Source organism: Labrus mixtus, unplaced genomic scaffold, assembly GCF_963584025.1.
Source record: "Labrus mixtus unplaced genomic scaffold, fLabMix1.1 SCAFFOLD_28, whole genome shotgun sequence".
NCBI classification, from domain to species: Eukaryota; Metazoa; Chordata; class Actinopteri; order Labriformes; family Labridae; genus Labrus; species Labrus mixtus.
In genome coordinates this window covers 259,649-275,876 of record NW_026870158.1, presented here as the reverse complement: position 1 = coordinate 275,876, position 16,228 = coordinate 259,649, and positions in this window count along the sequence as shown.

Genomic DNA, 16,228 nt, shown 5'->3' with positions numbered 1-16,228 from the left:
CATGAATATTTTCAATTGACCCACCCCCCCTCACGAAAAAGTTGAAAAAAGACGAAACACCCCCCCCTTACGAAAAAGTTGAAAAAAGACGAAACACCCCCCCTTGCGAAAACTTTTTTGAAGCCGAATTTCTTCATGAATACTTTCAATTGACCCACCCCCCTCACGAAAAAGTTGAAAAAAGACGAAACACCCCCCCTTACGAAAAAGTTGAAAAAAGACGAAACACCCCCCCTTGCGAAAACTTTTTTGAAGCCGAATTTCTTCATGAAAATTTTCAACTTTTTTGAAGCCCAAATACTTCATGAAAATTTTCAACTTTTTTGAAGCCGAATTTCTTCATGAATACTTTCAATTGACCCACCCCCTCACGAAAAAGTTGAAAAAAGACGAAACACCCCCCTTACGAAAAAGTTGAAAAAAGACGAAACACCCCCCCTTACGAAAAAGTTGAAAAAAGACGAAACACCCCCCCCTTGCGAAAACTTTTTTGAAGCCGAATTTCTTCATGAAAATTTTCAACTTTTTTGAAGCCCAAATACTTCATGAAAATTTTCAACTTTTTTGAAGCCGAATTTCTTCATGAAAATTTAAAAAAATTTTGAAGCCCAAATACTTCATGAAAATTTTCAAGTTTTTTGAAGCCGAATTTCTTCATGAATATTTTCAACTTTTTTGAAGCCCAAATACTTCATGAAAATTTTCAACTTTTTTGAAGCCCAAATACTTCATGAAAACGTTCAACTTTTTTGAAGCCGAATTTCTTCATGAAAATTTTCAACTTTTTTGAAGCCCAAATACTTCATGAAAATTTTCAACTTTTTTGAAACCCAAATACTTCATGAAAAATTTCAATTGACCAACCCCCCCATATGAAAAAGTTGAAAAAAGAGGAAACACCCCCCCTTACGAAAAAGTTGAAAAAAGACGAAACACCCCCCCTTGCGAAAACTTTTTTGAAGACGAATTTCTTCATGAATATTTTCAACTTTTTCGAAGCCCAAATACTTCATGAAAATTTTCAACTTTTTTGAAGCCGAATTTCTTCATGAATATTTTCAATTGACCCACCCCCCCTCACGAAAAAGTTGAAAAAAGACGAAACACCCCCCTCTTACGAAAAAGTTGAAAAAAGACGAAACACCCCCCCCTTACGAAAAAGTTGAAAAAAGACGAAACACCCCCCCCTTGCGAAAACTTTTTTGAAGCCGAATTTCTTCATGAAAATTTTCAACTTTTTTGAAGCCCAAATACTTCATGAAAATTTTCAACTTTTTTGAAGCCGAATTTCTTCATGAAAATTTAAAAAAATTTTGAAGCCCAAATACTTCATGAAAATTTTCAACTTTTTTGAAGCCGAATTTCTTCATGAATATTTTCAACTTTTTTGAAGCCCAAATACTTCATGAAAATTTTCAACTTTTTTGAAGCCCAAATACTTCATGAAAACGTTCAACTTTTTTGAAGCCGAATTTCTTCATGAAAATTTTCAACTTTTTTGAAGCCCAAATACTTCATGAAAATTTTCAACTTTTTTGAAGCCCAAATACTTCATGAAAAATTTCAATTGACCAACCCCCCCATATGAAAAATTTGAAAAAAGAGGAAACACCCCCCCTTACGAAAAAGTTGAAAAAAGACGAAACACCCCCCCTTGCGAAAACCTTTTTGAAGACGAATTTCTTCATTAAAATTTTCAACTTTTTCGAAGCCCAAATACTTCATGAAAATTTTCATCTTTTTTGAAGCCGAATTTCTTCATGAAAATTTTAAACTTTTTTGAAGCCGAATTTCTTCATGAAAATTTTCAACTTTTTTGAAGTCGAATATCTTCATGAATATTTTCAATTGACCCACCCCCCCTCACGAAAAAGTTGAAAAAAGACGAAACACCCCCCTCTTACGAAAAAGTTGAAAAAAGACGAAACACCCCCCCTTACGAAAAAGTTGAAAAAAGACGAAACACCCCCCCTTACGAAAAAGTTGAAAAAAGACGAAACACCCCCCCTTGCGAAAACCTTTTTGAAGACGAATTTCTTCATTAAAATTTTCAACTTTTTCGAAGCCCAAATACTTCATGAAAACGTTCAACTTTTTTGAAGCCGAATTTCTTCATGAAAATTTTCAACTTTTTTGAAGCCCAAATACTTCATGAAAATTTTCAACTTTTTTGAAACCCAAATACTTCATGAAAAATTTCAATTGACCAACCCCCCCATATGAAAAAGTTGAAAAAAGAGGAAACACCCCCCCTTACGAAAAAGTTGAAAAAAGACGAAACACCCCCCCTTGCGAAAACTTTTTTGAAGACGAATTTCTTCATGAATATTTTCAACTTCTTCGAAGCCCAAATACTTCATGAAAATTTTCAACTTTTTTGAAGCCGAATTTCTTCATGAATATTTTCAATTGACCCACCCCCCCTCACGAAAAAGTTGAAAAAAGACGAAACACCCCCCTCTTACGAAAAAGTTGAAAAAAGACGAAACACCCCCCCCTTACGAAAAAGTTGAAAAAAGACGAAACACCCCCCCCTTGCGAAAACTTTTTTGAAGCCGAATTTCTTCATGAAAATTTTCAACTTTTTTGAAGCCCAAATACTTCATGAAAATTTTCAACTTTTTTGAAGCCGAATTTCTTCATGAATATTTTCAACTTTTTTGAAGCCCAAATACTTCATGAAAATTTTCAACTTTTTTGAAGCCGAATATCTTCATGAATATTTTCAATTGACCCACCCCCCCTCTTACGAAAAAGTTGAAAAAAGACGAAACACCCCCCTTTTACAAAAAAGTTGAAAAAAGACGAAACACCCCCCCCTTACGAAAAAGTTGAAAAAAGACGAAACACCCCCCCCTTGCGAAAACTTTTTTGAAGCCGAATTTCTTCATGAAAATTTTCAACTGTTTTGAAGCCGAATTTCTTCATGAATATTTTCAACTTTTTTGAAGCCCAAATACTTCATGAAAATTTTCAACTTTTTTGAAGCCCAAATACTTCATGAAAATTTTCAACTTTTTTGAAGCCCAAATACTTCATGAAAACGTTCATCTTTTTTGAAGCCGAATTTCTTCATGAAAATTTTCAACTTTTTTGAAGCCCAAATACTTCATGAAAATTTTCATCTTTTTTGAAGCCGAATTTCTTCATGAAAATTTTAAAGTTTTTTGAAGCCGAATTTCTTCATGAAAATTTAAAACATTTTTGAAGCCCAAATACTTCATGAAAATTTTCAACCTTTTTGAAGCCGAATTTCTTCATGAATATTTTCAATTGACCCACCCCCCCTCACGAAAAAGTTGAAAAAAGACGAAACACCCCCCCCTTACGAAAAAGTTGAAAAAACACGAAACACCCCCCCTTGCGAAAACTTTTTTGAAGCCGAATTTCTTCATGAATACTTTCAATTGACCCACCCCCCTCACGAAAAAGTTGAAAAAAGACGAAACACCCCCCCTTACGAAAAAGTTGAAAAAAGACGAAACACCCCCACTTGCGAAAACTTTTTTGAAGCCGAATTTCTTCATGAAAATTTTCAACTTTTTTGAAGCCCAAATACTTCATGAAAATTTTCAACTTTTTTGAAGCCGAATTTCTTCATGAATACTTTCAATTGACCCACCCCCTCACGAAAAAGTTGAAAAAAGACGAAACACCCCCCTTACGAAAAAGTTGAAAAAAGACGAAACACCCCCCCTTACGAAAAAGTTGAAAAAAGACGAAACACCCCCCCTTGCGAAAACTTTTTTGAAGCCGAATTTCTTCATGAAAATTTTCAACTTTTTTGAAGCCCAAATACTTCATGAAAATTTTCAACTTTTTTGAAGCCGAATTTCTTCATGAAAATTTAAAAAAATTTTGAAGCCCAAATACTTCATGAAAATTTTCAAGTTTTTTGAAGCCGAATTTCTTCATGAATATTTTCAACTTTTTTGAAGCCCAAATACTTCATGAAAATTTTCAACTTTTTTGAAGCCCAAATACTTCATGAAAACGTTCAACTTTTTTGAAGCCGAATTTCTTCATGAAAATTTTCAACTTTTTTGAAGCCCAAATACTTCATGAAAATTTTCAACTTTTTTGAAGCCCAAATACTTCATGAAAAATTTCAATTGACCAACCCCCCCATATGAAAAATTTGAAAAAAGAGGAAACACCCCCCCTTGAGAAAAAGTTGAAAAAAGACGAAACACCCCCCCTTGCGAAAACCTTTTTGAAGACGAATTTCTTCATTAAAATTTTCAACTTTTTCGAAGCCCAAATACTTCATGAAAATTTTCATCTTTTTTGAAGCCGAATTTCTTCATGAAAATTTTAAACATTTTTGAAGCCCAAATACTTCATGAAAATTTTCAACTTTTTTGAAGCCGAATATCTTCATGAATATTTTCAATTGACCCACCCCCCCTCTTACGAAAAAGTTGAAAAAAGACGAAACACCCCCCTTTTACAAAAAAGTTGAAAAAAGACGAAACACCCCCCCCTTACGAAAAAGTTGAAAAAAGACGAAACACCCCCCCCTTGCGAAAACTTTTTTGAAGCCGAATTTCTTCATGAAAATTTTCAACTGTTTTGAAGCCGAATTTCTTCATGAATATTTTCAACTTTTTTGAAGCCCAAATACTTCATGAAAATTTTCAACTTTTTTGAAGCCCAAATACTTCATGAAAATTTTCAACTTTTTTGAAGCCCAAATACTTCATGAAAACGTTCATCTTTTTTGAAGCCGAATTTCTTCATGAAAATTTTCAACTTTTTTGAAGCCCAAATACTTCATGAAAATTTTCATCTTTTTTGAAGCCGAATTTCTTCATGAAAATTTTAAAGTTTTTTGAAGCCGAATTTCTTCATGAAAATTTAAAACATTTTTGAAGCCCAAATACTTCATGAAAATTTTCAACCTTTTTGAAGCCGAATTTCTTCATGAATATTTTCAATTGACCCACCCCCCCTCACGAAAAAGTTGAAAAAAGACGAAACACCCCCCCCTTACGAAAAAGTTGAAAAAAGACGAAACACCCCCCCTTGCGAAAACTTTTTTGAAGCCGAATTTCTTCATGAATACTTTCAATTGACCCACCCCCCTCACGAAAAAGTTGAAAAAAGACGAAACACCCCCCCTTACGAAAAAGTTGAAAAAAGACGAAACACCCCCCCTTGCGAAAACTTTTTTGAAGCCGAATTTCTTCATGAAAATTTTCAACTTTTTTGAAGCCCAAATACTTCATGAAAATTTTCAACTTTTTTGAAGCCGAATTTCTTCATGAATACTTTCAATTGACCCACCCCCTCACGAAAAAGTTGAAAAAAGACGAAACACCCCCCTCTTACGAAAAAGTTGAAAAAAGACGAAACACCCCCCCTTACGAAAAAGTTGAAAAAAGACGAAACACCCCCCCCTTGCGAAAACTTTTTTGAAGCCGAATTTCTTCATGAAAATTTTCAACTTTTTTGAAGCCCAAATACTTCATGAAAATTTTCAACTTTTTTGAAGCCGAATTTCTTCATGAAAATTTAAAAAAATTTTGAAGCCCAAATACTTCATGAAAATTTTCAAGTTTTTTGAAGCCGAATTTCTTCATGAATATTTTCAACTTTTTTGAAGCCCAAATACTTCATGAAAATTTTCAACTTTTTTGAAGCCCAAATACTTCATGAAAACGTTCAACTTTTTTGAAGCCGAATTTCTTCATGAAAATTTTCAACTTTTTTGAAGCCCAAATACTTCATGAAAATTTTCAACTTTTTTGAAACCCAAATACTTCATGAAAAATTTCAATTGACCAACCCCCCCATATGAAAAAGTTGAAAAAAGAGGAAACACCCCCCCTTACGAAAAAGTTGAAAAAAGAAGAAACACCCCCCCTTGCGAAAACTTTTTTGAAGACGAATTTCTTCATGAATATTTTCAACTTTTTCGAAGCCCAAATACTTCATGAAAATTTTCATCTTTTTTGAAGCCGAATTTCTTCATGAAAATTTTCAACTTTTTTGAAGTCGAATATCTTCATGAATATTTTCAATTGACCCACCCCCCCTCACGAAAAAGTTGAAAAAAGACGAAACACCCCCCTCTTACGAAAAAGTTGAAAAAAGACGAAACACCCCCCCTTACGAAAAAGTTGAAAAAAGACGAAACACCCCCCCTTACGAAAAAGTTGAAAAAAGACGAAACACCCCCCCTTGCGAAAACCTTTTTGAAGACGAATTTCTTCATTAAAATTTTCAACTTTTTCGAAGCCCAAATACTTCATGAAAATTTTCATCTTTTTTGAAGCCGAATTTCTTCATGAAAATTTTAAACATTTTTGAAGCCCAAATACTTCATGAAAATTTTCAACTTTTTTGAAGCCGAATATCTTCATGAATATTTTCAATTGACCCACCCCCCCTCTTACGAAAAAGTTGAAAAAAGACGAAACACCCCCCTTTTACAAAAAAGTTGAAAAAAGACGAAACACCCCCCCCTTACGAAAAAGTTGAAAAAAGACGAAACACCCCCCCCTTGCGAAAACTTTTTTGAAGCCGAATTTCTTCATGAAAATTTTCAACTGTTTTGAAGCCGAATTTCTTCATGAATATTTTCAACTTTTTTGAAGCCCAAATACTTCATGAAAATTTTCAACTTTTTTGAAGCCCAAATACTTCATGAAAATTTTCAACTTTTTTGAAGCCCAAATACTTCATGAAAACGTTCATCTTTTTTGAAGCCGAATTTCTTCATGAAAATTTTCAACTTTTTTGAAGCCCAAATACTTCATGAAAATTTTCATCTTTTTTGAAGCCGAATTTCTTCATGAAAATTTTAAAGTTTTTTGAAGCCGAATTTCTTCATGAAAATTTAAAACATTTTTGAAGCCCAAATACTTCATGAAAATTTTCAACCTTTTTGAAGCCGAATTTCTTCATGAATATTTTCAATTGACCCACCCCCCCTCACGAAAAAGTTGAAAAAAGACGAAACACCCCCCCCTTACGAAAAAGTTGAAAAAAGACGAAACACCCCCCCTTGCGAAAACTTTTTTGAAGCCGAATTTCTTCATGAATACTTTCAATTGACCCACCCCCCTCACGAAAAAGTTGAAAAAAGACGAAACACCCCCCCTTACGAAAAAGTTGAAAAAAGACGAAACACCCCCCCTTGCGAAAACTTTTTTGAAGCCGAATTTCTTCATGAAAATTTTCAACTTTTTTGAAGCCCAAATACTTCATGAAAATTTTCAACTTTTTTGAAGCCGAATTTCTTCATGAAAATTTTCAACGTTTTTGAAGCCGAATTTCTTCATGAAAATTTTAAACTTTTTTGAAGCCCAAATACTTCATGAAAATTTTCAACTTTTTTGAAGCCGAATTTCTTCATGAATATTTTCAATTGACCCACCCCCCTCACGAAAAAGTTGAAAAAAGACGAAACACCCCCCTCTTACGAAAAAGTTGAAAAAAGACGAAACACCCCCCCTTACGAAAAAGTTGAAAAAAGACGAAACACCCCCCCCTTGCGAAAACTTTTTTGAATCCGAATTTCTTCATGAAAATTTTCAACTTTTTTGAAGCCTAAATACTTCATGAAAATTTTCATCTTTTTTGAAGACAAATTTCTTCATGAATATTTTCAATTGACCCACCCCCGCTTACGAAAAAGTTGAAAAAAGACGAAACACCCCCCCTTACGAAAAAGTTGAAAAAAGACGAAACACCCCCCCCTCACGAAAAAGTTGAAAAAAGACGAAACACCCCCCTCTTACGAAAAAGTTGAAAAAAGACGAAACACCCCCCCCTTACGAAATAGTTGAAAAAAGACGAAACACCCCCCCCTTGCGAAAACTTTTTTGAAGCCGAATTTCTACATGAAAATTTTCAACTTTTTTGAAGCCCAAATACTTCATGAAAATTTTCAACTTTTTTGAAGCCGAATTTCTTCATGAATACTTTCAATTGACCCACCCCCCTCACGAAAAAGTTGAAAAAAGACGAAACACCCCCCCTTACGAAAAAGTTGAAAAAAGACGAAACACCCCCCTCACGAAAAAGTTGAAAAAAGATGAAACACCTCCCCCTTACGAAAACTTTTTTGAAGCCGAATTTCTTCATGAATATTTTCAACTTTTTTGAAGCCCAAATACTTCATGAAAATTTTAAACTTTTTTGAAGCCGAATTTCTTCATGAATATTTTCAACCTTTTTGAAGCCGAATTTCTTCATGAAAATTTTCAACTTTTTTGAAGCCGAAATACTTCATGAAAATTTTCAACTTTTTTGAAGCCGAATTTCTTCATGAATACTTTCAATTGACCCACCCCCTCACGAAAAAGTTGAAAAAAGACGAAACACCCCCCTCTTACGAAAAAGTTGAAAAAAGACGAAACACCCCCCCTTTAATAAAAAGTTGAAAAAAGACGAAACACCCCCCCCTTACGAAAAAGTTGAAAAGAGACGAAACACCCCCCCCCCTTGCGAAAACTTTTTTGAAGCCGAATTTCTTCATGAATACTTTCAATTGACCCACCCCCCTCACGAAAAAGTTGAAAAAAGACGAAACACCCCCCCTCACGAAAAAGTTGAAAAAAGACGAAACACCTCCCCCTTACGAAAACTTTTTTGAAGCCGAATTTCTTCATGAAAATTTTAAACTTTTTTGAAGCCTCAATACTTCATGAAAATTTTAAACTTTTTTGAAGCCGAATTTCTTCATGAATATTTTCAACCTTTTTGAAGCCGAATTTCTTCATGAAAATTTTCAACTTTTTTGAAGCCCAAATACTTCATGAAAATTTTCAACTTTTTTGAAGCCGAATTTCTTCATGAATATTTTCAACCTTTTTGAAGCCCATATACTTCCTGAAAATTTTCAACTTTTTTGAAGCCCAAATACTTCATGAAAATTTTCAACTTTTTTGAAGCCCAAATACTTCATGAAAACGTTCAACTTTTTTGAAGCCCAATTTCTTCATGAAAATTTTAAACTTTTTTGAAGCCGAATTTCTTCATCAAAATTTAAAACATTTTTGAAGTCCAAATACTTCATGAAAATTTTAAACTTTTTTGAAGCCGAATTTCTTCATGAAAATTTAAAACATTTTTGAAGCCCAAATACTTCATGAAAATTTTCAACTTTTTTGAAGCCGAATTTCTTCATGAATATTTTCAATTGAACCACCCCCCCTCACGAAAAAGTTGAAAAAAGACGAAACACCCCCCCCTTACGAAAAAGTTGAAAAAAGACGAAACACCCCCCCTCGCGAAAACTTTTTTGAAGCCGAATTTCTTCATGAAAATTTTCAACTTTTTTGAAGCCCAAATACTTCATGAAAATTTTCAACTTTTTTGAAGCCGAATTTCTTCATGAAAATTTAAAAAAATTTTGAAGCCCAAATACTTCATGAAAATTTTCAACTTTTTTGAAGCCGAATTTCTTCATGAATATTTTCAACTTTTTTGAAGCCCAAATACTTCATGAAAATTTTCAACTTTTTTGAAGCCCAATTACTTCATGAAAACGTTCAACTTTTTTGAAGCCCAAATACTTCATGAAAATTTTCAACTTTTTTGAAGCCCAAATACTTCATGAAAAATTTCAATTGACCAACCCCCCCATATGAAAAAGTTGAAAAAAGAGGAAACACCCCCCCTTACGAAAAAGTTGAAAAAAGACGAAACACCCCCCCCTTACGAAAAAGTTGAAAAAAGACGAAACACCCCCCCCTTGCGAAAACTTTTTTGAAGCCGAATTTCTTCATGAAAATTTTCAACTGTTTTGAAGCCGAATTTCTTCATGAATATTTTCAACTTTTTTGAAGCCGAATTTCTTCATGAATACTTTCAACTTTTTTGAAGCCAAAATACTTCATGAAAATTTTCAAATTTTTTGAAGCCCAAATACTTCATGAAAACGTTCATCTTTTTTGAAGCCGAATTTCTTCATGAAAATTTTCAACTTTTTTGAAGCCCAAATACTTCATGAAAATTTTCATCTTTTTTGAAGCCGAATTTCTTCATGAAAATTTTAAAGTTTTTTGAAGCCGAATTTCTTCATGAAAATTTAAAACATTTTTGAAGCCCAAATACTTCATGAAAATTTTCAACCTTTTTGAAGCCGAATTTCTTCATGAATATTTTCAATTGACCCACCCCGCCTCACGAAAAAGTTGAAAAAAGACGAAACACCCCCCTCTTACGAAAAAGTTGAAAAAAGACGAAACACCCCCCCCTTACGAAAAAGTTGAAAAAAGACGAAATACCCCCCCTTGCGAAAACTTTTTTGAAGCCGAATTTCTTCATGAAAATTTTCAACTTTTTTGAAGCCCAAATACTTCATGAAAATTTTCATCTTTTTTGAAGCCGAATTTCTTCATGAAAATTTTAAACTTTTTTGAAGCCGAATTTCTTCATGAAAATTTAAAACATTTTTGAAGCCCAAATACTTCATGAAAATTTTCGACTTTTTTGAAGCCGAATTTCTTCATGAATATTTTCAATTGACCAACCCCCCCTCACGAAAAAGTTGAAAAAAGAGGAAACACCCCCCTCTTACGAAAAAGTTGAAAAAAGACGAAACACCCCCCCTTACGAAAAAGTTGAAAAAAAGACGAAACACCCCCCCCTTACGAAAAAGTTGAAAAAAGACGAAACACCCCCCCCTCGCGAAAACTTTTTTGAAGCCGAATTTCTTCATGAAAATTTTCAACTTTTTTGAAGCCCAAATACTTCATGAAAATTTTCAACTTTTTTGAAGCCGAATTTCTTCATGAATACTTTCAATTGACCCACCCCCCTCACGAAAAAGTTGAAAAAAGACGAAACTCCCCCCTCTTACGAAAAAGTTGAAAAAAGACGAAACACCCCCCCCTTGCGAAAACTTTTTTGAAGCCGAATTTCTTCATGAAAATTTTCAACTGTTTTGAAGCCGAATTTCTTCATGAATATTTTCAACTTTTTTGAAGCCCAAATACTTCATGAAAATTTTCAACTTTTTTGAAGCCCAAATACTTCATGAAAATTTTCAACTTTTTTGAAGCCCAAATACTTCATGAAAACGTTCATCTTTTTTGAAGCCGAATTTCTTCATGAAAATTTTCAACTTTTTTGAAGCCCAAATACTTCATGAAAATTTTCAACTTTTTTGAAGCCGAATTTCTTCATGAAAATTTAAAAAAATTTTGAAGCCCAAATACTTCATGAAAATTTTCAACTTTTTTGAAGCCGAATTTCTTCATGAATATTTTCAACTTTTTTGAAGCCCAAATACTTCATGAAAATTTTCAACTTTTTTGAAGCCCAATTACTTCATGAAAACGTTCAACTTTTTTGAAGCCCAAATACTTCATGAAAATTTTCAACTTTTTTGAAGCCCAAATACTTCATGAAAAATTTCAATTGACCAACCCCCCCATATGAAAAAGTTGAAAAAAGAGGAAACACCCCCCCTTACGAAAAAGTTGAAAAAAGACGAAACACCCCCCCCTTACGAAAAAGTTGAAAAAAGACGAAACACCCCCCCCTTGCGAAAACTTTTTTGAAGCCGAATTTCTTCATGAAAATTTTCAACTGTTTTGAAGCCGAATTTCTTCATGAATATTTTCAACTTTTTTGAAGCCGAATTTCTTCATGAATACTTTCAACTTTTTTGAAGCCAAAATACTTCATGAAAATTTTCAAATTTTTTGAAGCCCAAATACTTCATGAAAACGTTCATCTTTTTTGAAGCCGAATTTCTTCATGAAAATTTTCAACTTTTTTGAAGCCCAAATACTTCATGAAAATTTTCATCTTTTTTGAAGCCGAATTTCTTCATGAAAATTTTAAAGTTTTTTGAAGCCGAATTTCTTCATGAAAATTTAAAACATTTTTGAAGCCCAAATACTTCATGAAAATTTTCAACCTTTTTGAAGCCGAATTTCTTCATGAATATTTTCAATTGACCCACCCCGCCTCACGAAAAAGTTGAAAAAAGACGAAACACCCCCCTCTTACGAAAAAGTTGAAAAAAGACGAAACACCCCCCCCTTACGAAAAAGTTGAAAAAAGACGAAATACCCCCCCTTGCGAAAACTTTTTTGAAGCCGAATTTCTTCATGAAAATTTTCAACTTTTTTGAAGCCCAAATACTTCATGAAAATTTTCATCTTTTTTGAAGCCGAATTTCTTCATGAAAATTTTAAACTTTTTTGAAGCCGAATTTCTTCATGAAAATTTAAAACATTTTTGAAGCCCAAATACTTCATGAAAATTTTCGACTTTTTTGAAGCCGAATTTCTTCATGAATATTTTCAATTGACCAACCCCCCCTCACGAAAAAGTTGAAAAAAGAGGAAACACCCCCCTCTTACGAAAAAGTTGAAAAAAGACGAAACACCCCCCCTTACGAAAAAGTTGAAAAAAAGACGAAACACCCCCCCCTTACGAAAAAGTTGAAAAAAGACGAAACACCCCCCCCTCGCGAAAACTTTTTTGAAGCCGAATTTCTTCATGAAAATTTTCAACTTTTTTGAAGCCCAAATACTTCATGAAAATTTTCAACTTTTTTGAAGCCGAATTTCTTCATGAATACTTTCAATTGACCCACCCCCCTCACGAAAAAGTTGAAAAAAGACGAAACTCCCCCCTCTTACGAAAAAGTTGAAAAAAGACGAAACACCCCCCCCTTGCGAAAACTTTTTTGAAGCCGAATTTCTTCATGAAAATTTTCAACTGTTTTGAAGCCGAATTTCTTCATGAATATTTTCAACTTTTTTGAAGCCCAAATACTTCATGAAAATTTTCAACTTTTTTGAAGCCCAAATACTTCATGAAAATTTTCAACTTTTTTGAAGCCCAAATACTTCATGAAAACGTTCATCTTTTTTGAAGCCGAATTTCTTCATGAAAATTTTCAACTTTTTTGAAGCCCAAATACTTCATGAAAATTTTCATCTTTTTTGAAGCCGAATTTCTTCATGAAAATTTTAAAGTTTTTTGAAGCCGAATTTCTTCATGAAAATTTAAAACATTTTTGAAGCCCAAATACTTCATGAAAATTTTCAACCTTTTTGAAGCCGAATTTCTTCATGAATATTTTCAATTGACCCACCCCCCCTCACGAAAAAGTTGAAAAAAGACGAAACACCCCCCCCTTACGAAAAAGTTGAAAAAAGACGAAACACCCCCCCTTGCGAAAACTTTTTTGAAGCCGAATTTCTTCATGAATACTTTCAATTGACCCACCCCCCTCACGAAAAAGTTGAAAAAAGACGAAACACCCCCCCTTACGAAAAAGTTGAAAAAAGACGAAACACCCCCCCTTGCGAAAACTTTTTTGAAGCCGAATTTCTTCATGAAAATTTTCAACTTTTTTGAAGCCCAAATACTTCATGAAAATTTTCAACTTTTTTGAAGCCGAATTTCTTCATGAATACTTTCAATTGACCCACCCCCTCACGAAAAAGTTGAAAAAAGACGAAACACCCCCCTTACGAAAAAGTTGAAAAAAGACGAAACACCCCCCCTTACGAAAAAGTTGAAAAAAGACGAAACACCCCCCCCTTGCGAAAACTTTTTTGAAGCCGAATTTCTTCATGAAAATTTTCAACTTTTTTGAAGCCCAAATACTTCATGAAAATTTTCAACTTTTTTGAAGCCGAATTTCTTCATGAAAATTTAAAAAAATTTTGAAGCCCAAATACTTCATGAAAATTTTCAAGTTTTTTGAAGCCGAATTTCTTCATGAATATTTTCAACTTTTTTGAAGCCCAAATACTTCATGAAAATTTTCAACTTTTTTGAAGCCCAAATACTTCATGAAAACGTTCAACTTTTTTGAAGCCGAATTTCTTCATGAAAATTTTCAACTTTTTTGAAGCCCAAATACTTCATGAAAATTTTCAACTTTTTTGAAGCCCAAATACTTCATGAAAAATTTCAATTGACCAACCCCCCCATATGAAAAATTTGAAAAAAGAGGAAACACCCCCCCTTACGAAAAAGTTGAAAAAAGACGAAACACCCCCCCTTGCGAAAACCTTTTTGAAGACGAATTTCTTCATTAAAATTTTCAACTTTTTCGAAGCCCAAATACTTCATGAAAATTTTCATCTTTTTTGAAGCCGAATTTCTTCATGAAAATTTTAAACTTTTTTGAAGCCGAATTTCTTCATGAAAATTTTCAACTTTTTTGAAGTCGAATATCTTCATGAATATTTTCAATTGACCCACCCCCCCTCACGAAAAAGTTGAAAAAAGACGAAACACCCCCCTCTTACGAAAAAGTTGAAAAAAGACGAAACACCCCCCCTTACGAAAAAGTTGAAAAAAGACGAAACACCCCCCCTTACGAAAAAGTTGAAAAAAGACGAAACACCCCCCCTTGCGAAAACCTTTTTGAAGACGAATTTCTTCATTAAAATTTTCAACTTTTTCGAAGCCCAAATACTTCATGAAAACGTTCAACTTTTTTGAAGCCGAATTTCTTCATGAAAATTTTCAACTTTTTTGAAGCCCAAATACTTCATGAAAATTTTCAACTTTTTTGAAACCCAAATACTTCATGAAAAATTTCAATTGACCAACCCCCCCATATGAAAAAGTTGAAAAAAGAGGAAACACCCCCCCTTACGAAAAAGTTGAAAAAAGACGAAACACCCCCCCTTGCGAAAACTTTTTTGAAGACGAATTTCTTCATGAATATTTTCAACTTTTTCGAAGCCCAAATACTTCATGAAAATTTTCAACTTTTTTGAAGCCGAATTTCTTCATGAATATTTTCAATTGACCCACCCCCCCTCACGAAAAAGTTGAAAAAAGACGAAACACCCCCCTCTTACGAAAAAGTTGAAAAAAGACGAAACACCCCCCCCTTACGAAAAAGTTGAAAAAAGACGAAACACCCCCCCCTTGCGAAAACTTTTTTGAAGCCGAATTTCTTCATGAAAATTTTCAACTTTTTTGAAGCCCAAATACTTCATGAAAATTTTCAACTTTTTTGAAGCCGAATTTCTTCATGAATATTTTCAACTTTTTTGAAGCCCAAATACTTCATGAAAATTTTCAACTTTTTTGAAGCCCAAATACTTCATGAAAACGTTCAACTTTTTTGAAGCCGAATTTCTTCATGAAAATTTTCAACTTTTTTGAAGCCCAAATACTTCATGAAAATTTTCAACTTTTTTGAAGCCCAAATACTTCATGAAAAATTTCAATTGACCAACCCCCCCATATGAAAAATTTGAAAAAAGAGGAAACACCCCCCCTTACGAAAAAGTTGAAAAAAGACGAAACACCCCCCCTTGCGAAAACCTTTTTGAAGACGAATTTCTTCATTAAAATTTTCAACTTTTTCGAAGCCCAAATACTTCATGAAAATTTTCATCTTTTTTGAAGCCGAATTTCTTCATGAAAATTTTAAACTTTTTTGAAGCCGAATTTCTTCATGAAAATTTTCAACTTTTTTGAAGTCGAATATCTTCATGAATATTTTCAATTGACCCACCCCCCCTCACGAAAAAGTTGAAAAAAGACGAAACACCCCCCTCTTACGAAAAAGTTGAAAAAAGACGAAACACCCCCCCTTACGAAAAAGTTGAAAAAAGACGAAACACCCCCCCTTACGAAAAAGTTGAAAAAAGACGAAACACCCCCCCTTGCGAAAACCTTTTTGAAGACGAATTTCTTCATTAAAATTTTCAACTTTTTCGAAGCCCAAATACTTCATGAAAATTTTCATCTTTTTTGAAGCCGAATTTCTTCATGAAAATTTTAAACATTTTTGAAGCCCAAATACTTCATGAAAATTTTCAACTTTTTTGAAGCCGAATATCTTCATGAATATTTTCAATTGACCCACCCCCCCTCTTACGAAAAAGTTGAAAAAAGACGAAACACCCCCCTTTTACAAAAAAGTTGAAAAAAGACGAAACACCCCCCCCTTACGAAAAAGTTGAAAAAAGACGAAACACCCCCCCCTTGCGAAAACTTTTTTGAAGCCGAATTTCTTCATGAAAATTTTCAACTGTTTTGAAGCCGAATTTCTTCATGAATATTTTCAACTTTTTTGAAGCCCAAATACTTCATGAAAATTTTCAACTTTTTTGAAGCCCAAATACTTCATGAAAATTTTCAACTTTTTTGAAGCCCAAATACTTCATGAAAACGTTCATCTTTTTTGAAGCCGAATTTCTTCATGAAAATTTTCAACTTTTTTGAAGCCCAAATACTTCATGAAAATTTTCATCTTTTTTGAAGCCGAATTTCTTCATGA